Source organism: Bos indicus x Bos taurus, chromosome 28 (assembly GCF_003369695.1).
Source record: "Bos indicus x Bos taurus breed Angus x Brahman F1 hybrid chromosome 28, Bos_hybrid_MaternalHap_v2.0, whole genome shotgun sequence".
Lineage (NCBI taxonomy): Eukaryota > Metazoa > Chordata > Mammalia > Artiodactyla > Bovidae > Bos > Bos indicus x Bos taurus.
The window spans coordinates 16,312,809-16,323,620 of NC_040103.1; the positions used below are offsets into that span (position 1 = coordinate 16,312,809).

Here is a 10,812-nt window from a genome sequence, read left to right on the forward strand (position 1 = left end):
CCATGAGGTCGCAAAGAGTTGGATATGACTGAGTATGCATGCACGCAACTTGTGATTAAGACAGCAGCATCTCTAGATATTAATAATTTTAAAAATGTGGCTCTATGGAGAACTGCTTATTTGGTCACCTGGAGCAAATAATTTGTTGTCAGGTAAGTAGCTTAGCAATTATCGTCTATGAATAACAACAAAATCAATAATGTAGCACATTGTTTATTTTGAATTAAGCTCTCTGCACAAGCATGACAGAGAAAAATAATCAGACAAAAAGCAGTCTCTTGGCAACTAAAGAGAGGTATCCTTAAGTAAGAAATACGTAAGGAGAGGATAGATTTGGGCAGGTAGCTTTTAGAACTCTAGTTCTGATTTTTATTTTGGAGAGAATGAAGAAAAAGGCGAAAATGGACTTTCACATGCCAAGTAAAGTCCCAGGGACTATTACAGAGTCATTAAACACACACACACACCATCCTCCTCCCAAGAAAGTGGGCTTTCGGCTGACTCAAGTGTGGGTTGCACCTAGCAACTTGTTTCCAAAAAGTGAAATATGAAAAGAGAGGAAAAAGTAACTTCACAGTGCATAACCCGGCAGACACTACCTTGTTCGGGTGACTGAGGTAGGTATCATCACTGATAAGCCATGTCTGTAGCATATACTATGGATATTGGTGATCAGAAGGGCACTTCCCCTCTGTGGTAACGTTCCCCTCAAGCCTGTAACTCCAATCTAACCATGAGAAAAATGCAAGACAAATTCAATAACAAAGAGGCATTCCAAAAACTACCTAACCAGCATTCCTCAAAACTAAGTTGTTAAAAACAAGGAAAATCTGAGAAGCTGCTGCAGGCTAGGGGAGGCTGTAAAAGACATGATGACTGAGTATAACATGGATCCAGAAACAGAAAAATGGACATGAGTGCAAAACGAGAGAAATCTGAACAGAGTGCAGAATTTAGTTAATAATAAATTAACAATGCCAGTTTCCTTCCATAAAGAAAGCTGAGTGCTAAAGAATTGATGGTTTTGAACTGTGGTGTTGGAGAAGACTCTTGAGAGTCCCTTGGACTGCAAGGAGATCAAACCAGTCAATCCTAAAGAAAATCAGTCCTGAATATTCATTGGAAGGACTGATGCTGAAGCTGAAGCTCCAATACTTTGGCCACCTGATGCAAAGAACTAACTCACTGGAAAAGGCCTTGATGCTGGGAAAGATTGAAGGCAGAAGGAGAAAGGGATGACAGAGGATGAGATGGTTGGATGACATCACTGACTCAATGGACATGAGTTTAACAGGCTCCAGGAGTTAGTGATGGACAGGGAAGCCTGGCGTGCTGCAGTCCATGGGGTTGCAGAGAGTTGGACATGACTAAGCAACTGAACTGAACAAAGCCAGTTCCTTAGTTTTGACATATGTACCCCCCAGCTCCATAAGATGCTGGAGTAGAGGAACTCTACTGTGGAGTATACAGGAACTCTGTATCTTTGCAACTTTTCAGTTAGTGTAACATTCTTCTAAAATTAAAAGTTATTTACAAAGACAAGGCAGCTCAAATGTTCAGCTTCTGTAGCATCTATACTAAAATTGCAACAGTACAGAAATTAGCATGGCTCTTGCACAAAGATGACCCACAAATACAGGAAGCATTCCATATTTCTGATTCACCTTGTTGTATATTAGAAATTAACACAACACTGGAAAGCAACTATATTCCAATAAAAGTTAATTTTTAAAAAAAGACAAAGTAACTTTATATGGAACAATCTCAAAGATATAGTATCTATTTATATGCTCAGGGTGAAGTACAGGTGTATTGCATGCAACCATTTCTGTATTTAAAAGACTGTGTGTGTGCACGAACCTGTATATACATAAAATCTTTCAAAGATGAACCAATAATTCATATATATATAACACACAGATATAGGAAGAGGAATGGGACGACTGGAGTAAAAGAAAGCAAAAAGGGGGCTTCCCTGGTGACTCAGAATCTGCCTGTCAGTGCAGTAGACACGGGTTTGATTCCTGATCCAGAAAGATCCCACATGCCATAGAACAATTAAACCCATGTGCCACAACTACTGAGCCTGTGCTCCAGAGCCCGGGGGTCACAAGTGCTGAGCCCACACATCACAACTGCTGAAGCCTGAGTGCCCTAGAGCCCACGCTCCACAATGAGAGAAGCCACAGCAACGAAAAGCCCTCAAACCAGACCTAGAGTAGTCCCAGCTCGCAGCAACTAGAGAAAAGCCCACACAGCAACAGAGATCCATTATAGCCAAAAACTAACTAAACTATTTTTAAAAGGAAAGGATTTACTTTTCACTACATAGTCACTTTAATATTTTTAAGATTTTATGTTCATGTATTATCCATTCCAAAAGTAAGTTAAATACGTCCCTATTATCATCTCACAATCAAGGGCTGATAAGACTCTAAATGATCACTGTTGTGTATATAAATACAGTTGTTTTAAATAAGAAATAAAGCTCTATGGTGTCCACAATAAATTTGTAGAACTCAGAAGTAATAACATACTGGAACAGTAATAAAAGCATTAATATAGGAATAAATGTATTCACGTGTCAGGAATAACTCTAAAGTGTTAGTGTGTGTGTGAAAGTCTCTCAGTCGTATCCGACTCTGTGAGCCCATGGACTGCCAGGCACCTCTGTCCAAGGAATTCTCCAGGCTAAATACTGGAGTGGGTAGCCGTTCCCTTCTCCAGGGGATCTTCCCAACCCAGGGAATGAACTCAGATCACCCACATTGCAGGGGGATTCTTTACCATCTGAGCCACCAGGGAAGCCCAAGAATACTGGAGTGGGTAGCCTAACCCTTCTCCAGTGGATCTTCCCAAACCAAGAATTGAACCGGAGTCTCCTGCATTGCAGGCAGATACTTTACCAACTGAGCTACCAGAGAAGCTCCTTCTTAAGTGTTATATATGTATTAATTCACAAATACCTATGAAATCAGTGCTGTTATCTATACAAAAGATTTGCAGTATGACTACTGGCATTATGCACTAATGAGGTATGCATTTCCCCTTGGCCTCTTACAGGCAATAGAGAAGAATTCTCCATTTAAACTATGGCTTTATTTCTTATGCTCCTTAAACAATAGAAGACTGGCAAAGGCCCAGAAGTTTTACATCTTCTGTAAAGATCTGCCATTCTATTTCTATTGATAATTAGGCCACATGGAGAATATATATGTTTGAAATTCATTTGCCTCTGCTGCTACACATGCTTAATATAGTTTGAGATATATACATAAACTTGAATATCCCCAAGGATTTTAATCCCAGTGAATTTACCATCTGGAAAGAATATATCATAATCTTACATCAATATTATATTTTACTTTGTTTCTAAGACTACTTTTATGATATGATTAATGGTAAATATGTAAACAGGATTTTTTTTAATAGGGGTATATGGACCCCCTGCCCCTCCATTAAGGATCTATGGATTCGTGAATAGGGAAAAGCATATCTTTATTTTCACAAACATCTAACTGAAATCTGGCATCTCCATGCATTATAAATAAAGACATGATACAAGCCACAGAGTATTAACAGTACCTGCAACTGTTAGAAATTAACAATTACTTTCTATCACACACTATAGTTAGGCAGATATTACATAGTATTTCTTAAATTCATCATGATTTCAAAAATACAGCTGATAGTAAACTCTCTGCTAGACCTTATTACTTAATGCATTAATAAGTATATCCATTATAGAACTAAGACAAGGCATCAGTCCTTTTTCCAATAGTCACTGATACACTGACACTTCATACACAAAACCCTGGCAGTGACAAAGGCTGAGCTAGAATCCCACCTGCTTTGGGAGTGAATGAGTGGTAAACATAAGCTCATCCTAAATGCTTTCAATTACTCTGTCCTAAAATGTGAGCATGGCCTTATTCAATAAAACACTCATTACTGACTGTAAAAAGTAAATAAGAATTTTTTCCATAGTAGACCAAATTACAAGGGGAAATGCAAATAGTAATGTTTATATGCAAATATTACATCCAAGAATTTCAAAAACATTTATATCAGTTTTAATATCCTGTCTCATTTCTTCAAATAATTTACATAGAGAAGCATCTGCAGAAAAAAAATTGTTAAGTGCTCTTTTAAAGCATAAAAGCTACGGATTGTGTTAATGAAATGCTGATTATCTTAAGACATATAATCAAACATGTTACTAAAATCTATATCCAGTGGCTATACATTAACATGAATCACCAGCATACTAAAATCATCAGAAAGAAAACAAGTTTAATTTCACATGAGTTTTTCTGAGTGATATCATTTAGGCTCCTAATTATCTTCAGTTCTGCATAGTCATCATAAGCTATTAGTTCAATAACCCAAGGTACTATCTGGCCAGATATCAGCATCATGCTCATTGATATGCAGTTTCTACAATCTCTTCCTCCTTTGGGACTGAGGCAGAAGATCTGTATCATCTCAGTCTCCTCATCTCATTTTCACTAACTGTAAGATTACTGTTTTGAGGCAAACTCCTCAGACTCACTGAATAAACATCAATGTATAATTAAAAACATAAACAACAGTTACAAACACTTACCTATGCATTTGTTTAAAAGATGGCTCATTAGTATTTGAGAGACAAAATCTGTAAGGGTCAAGGATTTATACTGGGGGTGAGGGCAGGGAAATGGGCAAAATAAGTGAAGGGGGTTAAGAGGCACAAACTTCCAGTTTTAAAAATAAATAAATCATAAGGATGTAACATACAGTAAAGGGAATATAGTCAATAATATCATAATAACTTTGAATGATGACAGATGGCTACTAGATATATTATGGTGATCATTTCATAATGCATAAATATATCAAATCACTGTTGCACACCTGAAACTAATATAACATTGTAAGCCAGTGAGTGTTCAGTCACTCAGTCGTGTCCCACTCTTTGCAGCCCCATGAACTGTAACCCACAAGGCTTCTCTGTCCATGGGATTTCCCAGCAAGAATACTGTAAGTGGGTTGCCATGTCCTACTCCATGGTATCTTCCCAACCCAGGGATCAAACCTGCATCTCCTGAGTCTCCTGCATTGTAGGCACATTCTTTACCACTAAGCCACCAGGGAAGTCCACTGTAAGTTAATTATAGTTCATTTAAAAAAAAAAAGGATACAGATATTTTTGAAATTACATGAAAAATGGCTCCAAGAATTGTCAGAATAAATCCTGCTTACAAAGGATTAAATGATCTTCTATTCAGTGGTGACCTTCAAGGACAGAAGAGCTGAGGTAGCACAGATTCAAAGTCACTGATTTATGTCAGAGAAGTGCACAATAATGGAAAACCAGAAGTAGAAGAATGGAAAGCTTCATGTATGTTTTCTTAAAAAAGGAGAGGCTAAAGCAGTATGTGACTCCATCATGGTTCATAAAACTATTTCATCTGCCTCAAGGCCTAATTTCTATGCCTACTGCTCATCTTTTTATCCAAAAGGATCAAACCAAAATGCTTTTAACAAACAAAGCTTCTTTGGAAAAGGCGTTTCTAGAAATAATACTCCCCAAAAGATGTAAATACACAACACCAAAAATAAGAGCTGACAAAAAAAATAATAATCAAAAGAAAATATTGTCTCTCATTTGATTGCTAGCTTATGACAAAGCTTGTGAACTCTTCTGCTGGTTGCTTAGCAACCAGTCTAAGCAGCAGCTTGAGACTGTAAGAAATTTCCAAGCCAGAGCTGTGGAAATCAGTGCTAACTACTCAGTGTATTTCTCAAGGTTACCCATGTTTGCAAAAGAAAAAAGGAAGACAGAATAAGTACCCTTGGGGTTTCTCTAGCAAGACCTAGAAGGAGGTCCTCTAATAATACTTTGAGCCCTTCTAAGGTAATTCCTCACCACCTATACTCTAAGTGGACAACTCCCATATTGGGAAGGAAAGCGCCATAGGAAGTGTTTCCCATTGCTGAAACAAAACAACCAAGCTCCATCAAATAAAACCACCAAGTTCAAGAAGTAGAAGGTAGACAGTGGAGCTTTACTCCATAAGCACAACTCTTCCTGGTACACTGTAGGCTGTTCCCAAGATTGCAACTGAACAACAAAACAAGATTTATTTTAGAGTTTGCTATCTTCGTTTTCCAATAAACACATTATTACAACTTGCTCTTAGAATCTTCCACCATCCTTGATTATGGCTGATCACAGCACTAGACAACCCATAAAATAAGCAGTTTATTTCCATAGAGACTCATCTTAAAAGCTTGAGCCTGGTAAACATAATCAGTAAACTTACTGACATTAGCATAAGCGATAGGCACAGACCAGCTAAATGTCTGTCTCCACCTTGGTTCCAAAGAGGAAAAAACAGACAACACGCATTTCCAGATGTGATGAGTACAGACCCAGATGTTCATAGAGAAGAGAAAAGCAGAGACACAGAATGGTTCTCATTCACTGGTGGACTGGTGTTAGTGTCTTAGTTACAGATCCTGTCCATTCATGTTTAATGTCCGGGTCACCAAGGAACAGGGCATGCCTGCTTCTCACAGGAAAGTGATGTGAATGGGAGCATATCATCTCTTAATAAATGAATCAGTGACCGTAGAACAAAGCACTGGACCAACTAAAGGATTTGTGTAAATCTTAAAAGTTGAGCTTCCATTTGTCTGTAAAGTTATATCAAAAAGTCCATTTCATATAAGGATGGTCTAAAAAATCAATAAAATAACAGGAAGTATATACAGCTTCTAAACATTCTTTCTCACTTTATACAACACTTCCTGCTTCCTCAAGTTATGTTGTAGGAGTATTATGCTGGTACTGACTATCTCCAGATATCCAATTATTAGTAGATGGCAACGTAATTCAGCTTACTTCTGTCTATAAAGAAGTGCTTGGGAAAATAAAAATACAAATTTATCATTTGACTGTAAGCCAGCAGTAAATACAGTGTTAGCTATTGATGGGCGGCAATACTAAAAGCTAGAAAAGGAACATAAAAAAGAGACACTGATGTATAGAACAGGCTTATGGACTCTGTGGGAGAGGGAGAGGGTGGGAAGATTTGGGAGAATGGCATTGAAACATGTGAAATGTCATGTATGAAACGAGATGCCAGTCCAGGTTCAATGCACGATGCTGGATGCTTGGGGCTGGTGCACTGGGACGACCCAGAGGGATGGTATGGGGAGGGAGGAGGTTAAACTTTTAAAGTTTAAATAAAGAATTTTAAAAAATAAATAAATAAATAAAAGGTAATCATTTGGATATTCCCTAGCAGTTCAGTGCGGAAGACTCCACATTTTCATTACCAAGGGCCCAGGTTCAGTCCCTGGTCAGGGATGCACAAGGTTCACAGTGCAGCTAAAAAGAAAGATAAAAAGAGATAATCCTTCTTATCGTTCTTCAATTTCCTATTATTTCCTGATTTTAAAAAATGATGCATCTCTTAAATTTTTGATGGTTGAATAGTACAAAAGCAAACACAAATGTAAGTCACACTGAGGAACATTTTCTTTGGAACACTGATAACAGTACAAAACTAAAAATAATTTAGAAGCTTCTGATTAGTCAAAGTAATTGGTCTCAAGAGATGACTTAGAAAAAGTACACATCATCCTTTCTTAAACGTATATTTCTGTAAAAAGAAAAGTCTTCCCTTGCTGGGTGACTAAAAATATTTACTTTTTCATGAAAAATTATACCTTGGAGATATCGAATTAAAAGTGAAAAAAAGAGTTGTCGATTTTAAATTTGGATACTGGAGAGTATCTAATAGATGATTAGTTTAAGGTGAAACCTTGCTGGGTGTGTACTCATGAACTGTTAACCATTGTTTAGGCATATTAACATCATTTGCAGAAACTGTTGAGTTTACCAATACAGAAAGCAGGTGGGAAAGGCTGGTCTTTAGCAGGGAGCACAGAATTCACAGAAGAGAGAAGAGGAATCTAAGATGGAAAACAGTCAATACCCAGCGAGAAGCATTTTCTCCTATGGCTGTAAGCCTTGACCTGTCACATTACTCATTTCAGCTTCCTGCACAGTCTCAGAAGCATCACCTGCGTCATGATAAATGTGCTGGAATTGCTAAGTCTACTAGCGAATGTGACTCTCGACTCCCTGCACTTTGGATCCGGCAGGAAGAACGCTTGCACGGAACAGATGTATGGAATACACCCAACAAGCTGTTGTATGTTGAGTTCACTTCTTATTTCATGCAGAGGTGTCGGGGAAATGAGAGCGCTTAAAACCTTTATGTGAAATGGAACAGATACAGAACTGCAAAGGAAATAGTCTTTAGGAGAGGAAAGACTTACTGAATCAGTCTTTCCTCCATATAAATATATCCATTCACTGAAGGTAAGAATTGTACGAAAGCATTACCTTCCAGGTCAAGATACAAAGAACTAATATTTTCTCAGCAGAGCTCTGTGTTAGGGCCCGGACTAGGTGTCATACACGGGTCCAGGAGGTAGGTATCACATCCGATTTACAGATGGGTAATCAGAGCACCAAAAAGTAAAACAAGTGACTTGTCTGGGGGCACTCAGGCAGTGAGAGATGGGACTAAAATTTGAGTCTGCATCAATCAGACTCAAGCTCACCTCCACATCTACACCACACAAGTCCTCCCTTTCTATTTAAAAAAAAATACATTAATAAGAAGGGCCGAATACAAACCAGAATACCTAAATTAATGCAAAAGGCTCCCTATCGAATTCTGGAAACTTTCTGATAAAGAGCAACATATTTACATGGCAGAAGGTTTCAGCATATGTTCTATCTATACCATTTCCAAGTACCTATCAGCACAATGCTCAGGAATCCTGACAAGGCTGACATCTTAACTGCTGGCTCTTCTCAGGAGATGATACATGCCTCAGATTATAGCTAGATATTCAAAACACAGAGTTGAAATAAATAAGTGAAGTAAATAGGCTTCCCTGGTGGCTCAGCTGGTAAAGAATCTGCCTGCAATGCGGGAGACCTGGGTTCGATCCCTGGGTTGGGAAGATCCCCTGGAGAAGGGAAAGGCTACCCACTCCAGTATTCTTGCCTGAAGAATTCCATGGACTGTATAGTCCATGGGGTCACAAAGAGTTGGACACAACTGAGCAACTTTCACTTCACTTAAAAGAGCATTCACCAATATAGCTTTACCAGTTAGGAGTCTAGTGTGAATATCAAAACTTTGGTGGGAGGGAGGAGGTAGGTTAGAAGCCAGAGGGCCAAGGTGAGGAATGACGAGCAAGGCTGTACCTCCCAAACCTGAGAGCAGCTGGGGAGAACGGAGACAGGGAGGGGTTGTGGGAAGGAGGAGCCCGCACCACACAGCTCAGACTATCGGCAGCTACCCACCAACTTCTCCAAGTGTGGCCAGCCAGGGCCACTACTTGAAACATCATAACACAGGAAACTGCATGATTTTCTTGGCCTCCCTATTCAGAATCTAATGTATCAGCAGACAGCATAGCCCTGGAAAGAGCATGATTTGGGTGATCGGATCAGAGCTCTCCTAATTACCAACAGTTTCATCTTGGCATCAATAGATCAAGGGCAATTAAACCAGCCTAACATATTCATGGGAGAATCAAATGTTAATATCATGTAGCACATCATGGCCACCCAATACCTGTTAGTCCCTTTACTTCTCCTTTACTGCACCATTTGAAGTCATAAAGTATCAACAAATGTTTATAAATACAAAAGACAAACTACAATCAACTACATCAGGAAGTCATTTTGTGACACTAAGAATGAGTATGTTGGGATATTCATCAAAGGAGGATGGACTGCGTGTTTGTAGTTAGTAGAGGCCAACTATTGTACACGGAATGGATGGACAACAAGTTCCTACTGTGTAGCACAGGAAACTATATTCAATATCCTGGGATACACCATAATGGAAAAGAAGTTTTTCAAATGAACACATATGTGTCCTACTTTCTTTCTAGCCTGAGACAGAATCACTTTTGAGTTGGAATTACAGACTGAGCAGTGGATGATATGCATTACACACCATCATGAAGAAAGGAACCCATCATTGTAGCTTGGAGTAAACAGTATTTATCACACTGAGGCTCTTCCCCAGGTCCTCCTTCTGGATGAATTAGGAGAATAACGCTTATCAAGAGGCTCAGCAAGAATCTGGAATCATGAAGGCTCTTTAGAGCTCTAACTTACATTACTATACACATTATATAAATACAGATTGTGTGTGTACACACAAACATCTCTAAACACACATACTTGTATTACATATAGTAATATATATATATATATATATACTGATAACATACATAATATATTGACAGGTGGGTAGATACACAGACTGATAAACATTTATCATAAAGACCAAAATGAGATTAACATTCTCAAATCCTGTTCATCTATTTTGATCCAACTTTTAGAATATCACAAATGGATGTGGAGGTGTATGACATGTGGGCCAGGGAAACATCCACAGGAAGAAACTTTGATCATTTTGAAATTGCCTTTTAAAGCATCATTTCCTGGATCTATCATCAACTTCTTGCCTGCTGTTTCCTTACTACCCTATTAAAAATGTTAAGTCCTCATAATTTTCTGGGAATTACCATCACTCTCTTAAAACTGGCTTTGAACGCCATCAATTGAGGAAAACAAAAGAGCATGTCGCATCTACCTGTCAATAGTCATGATATTTAACATTTAGCAAACACATAAAATGTACCATGGGCTTCCCTTGTGGCTCAGCTGGTAAAGAGTCTGCCTGAAATGTGGGAGACCTGGGTTCGATCCCTGGGTTGGAAAGATCC

At 38.5% G+C, this 10,812-nt stretch overlaps 1 non-coding gene across 1 annotated transcript; it reads left to right on the top strand.

Moving 5' to 3' along the window:
- The first annotated feature begins 1,552 nt into the window (after window positions 1-1,552).
- Window positions 1,553-1,657, top strand: LOC113885642. The gene has a single exon (XR_003509293.1). It is a non-coding gene; the product is annotated as a U6 spliceosomal RNA (small nuclear RNA).
- Window positions 1,658-10,812: the final 9,155 nt, after the last annotated feature.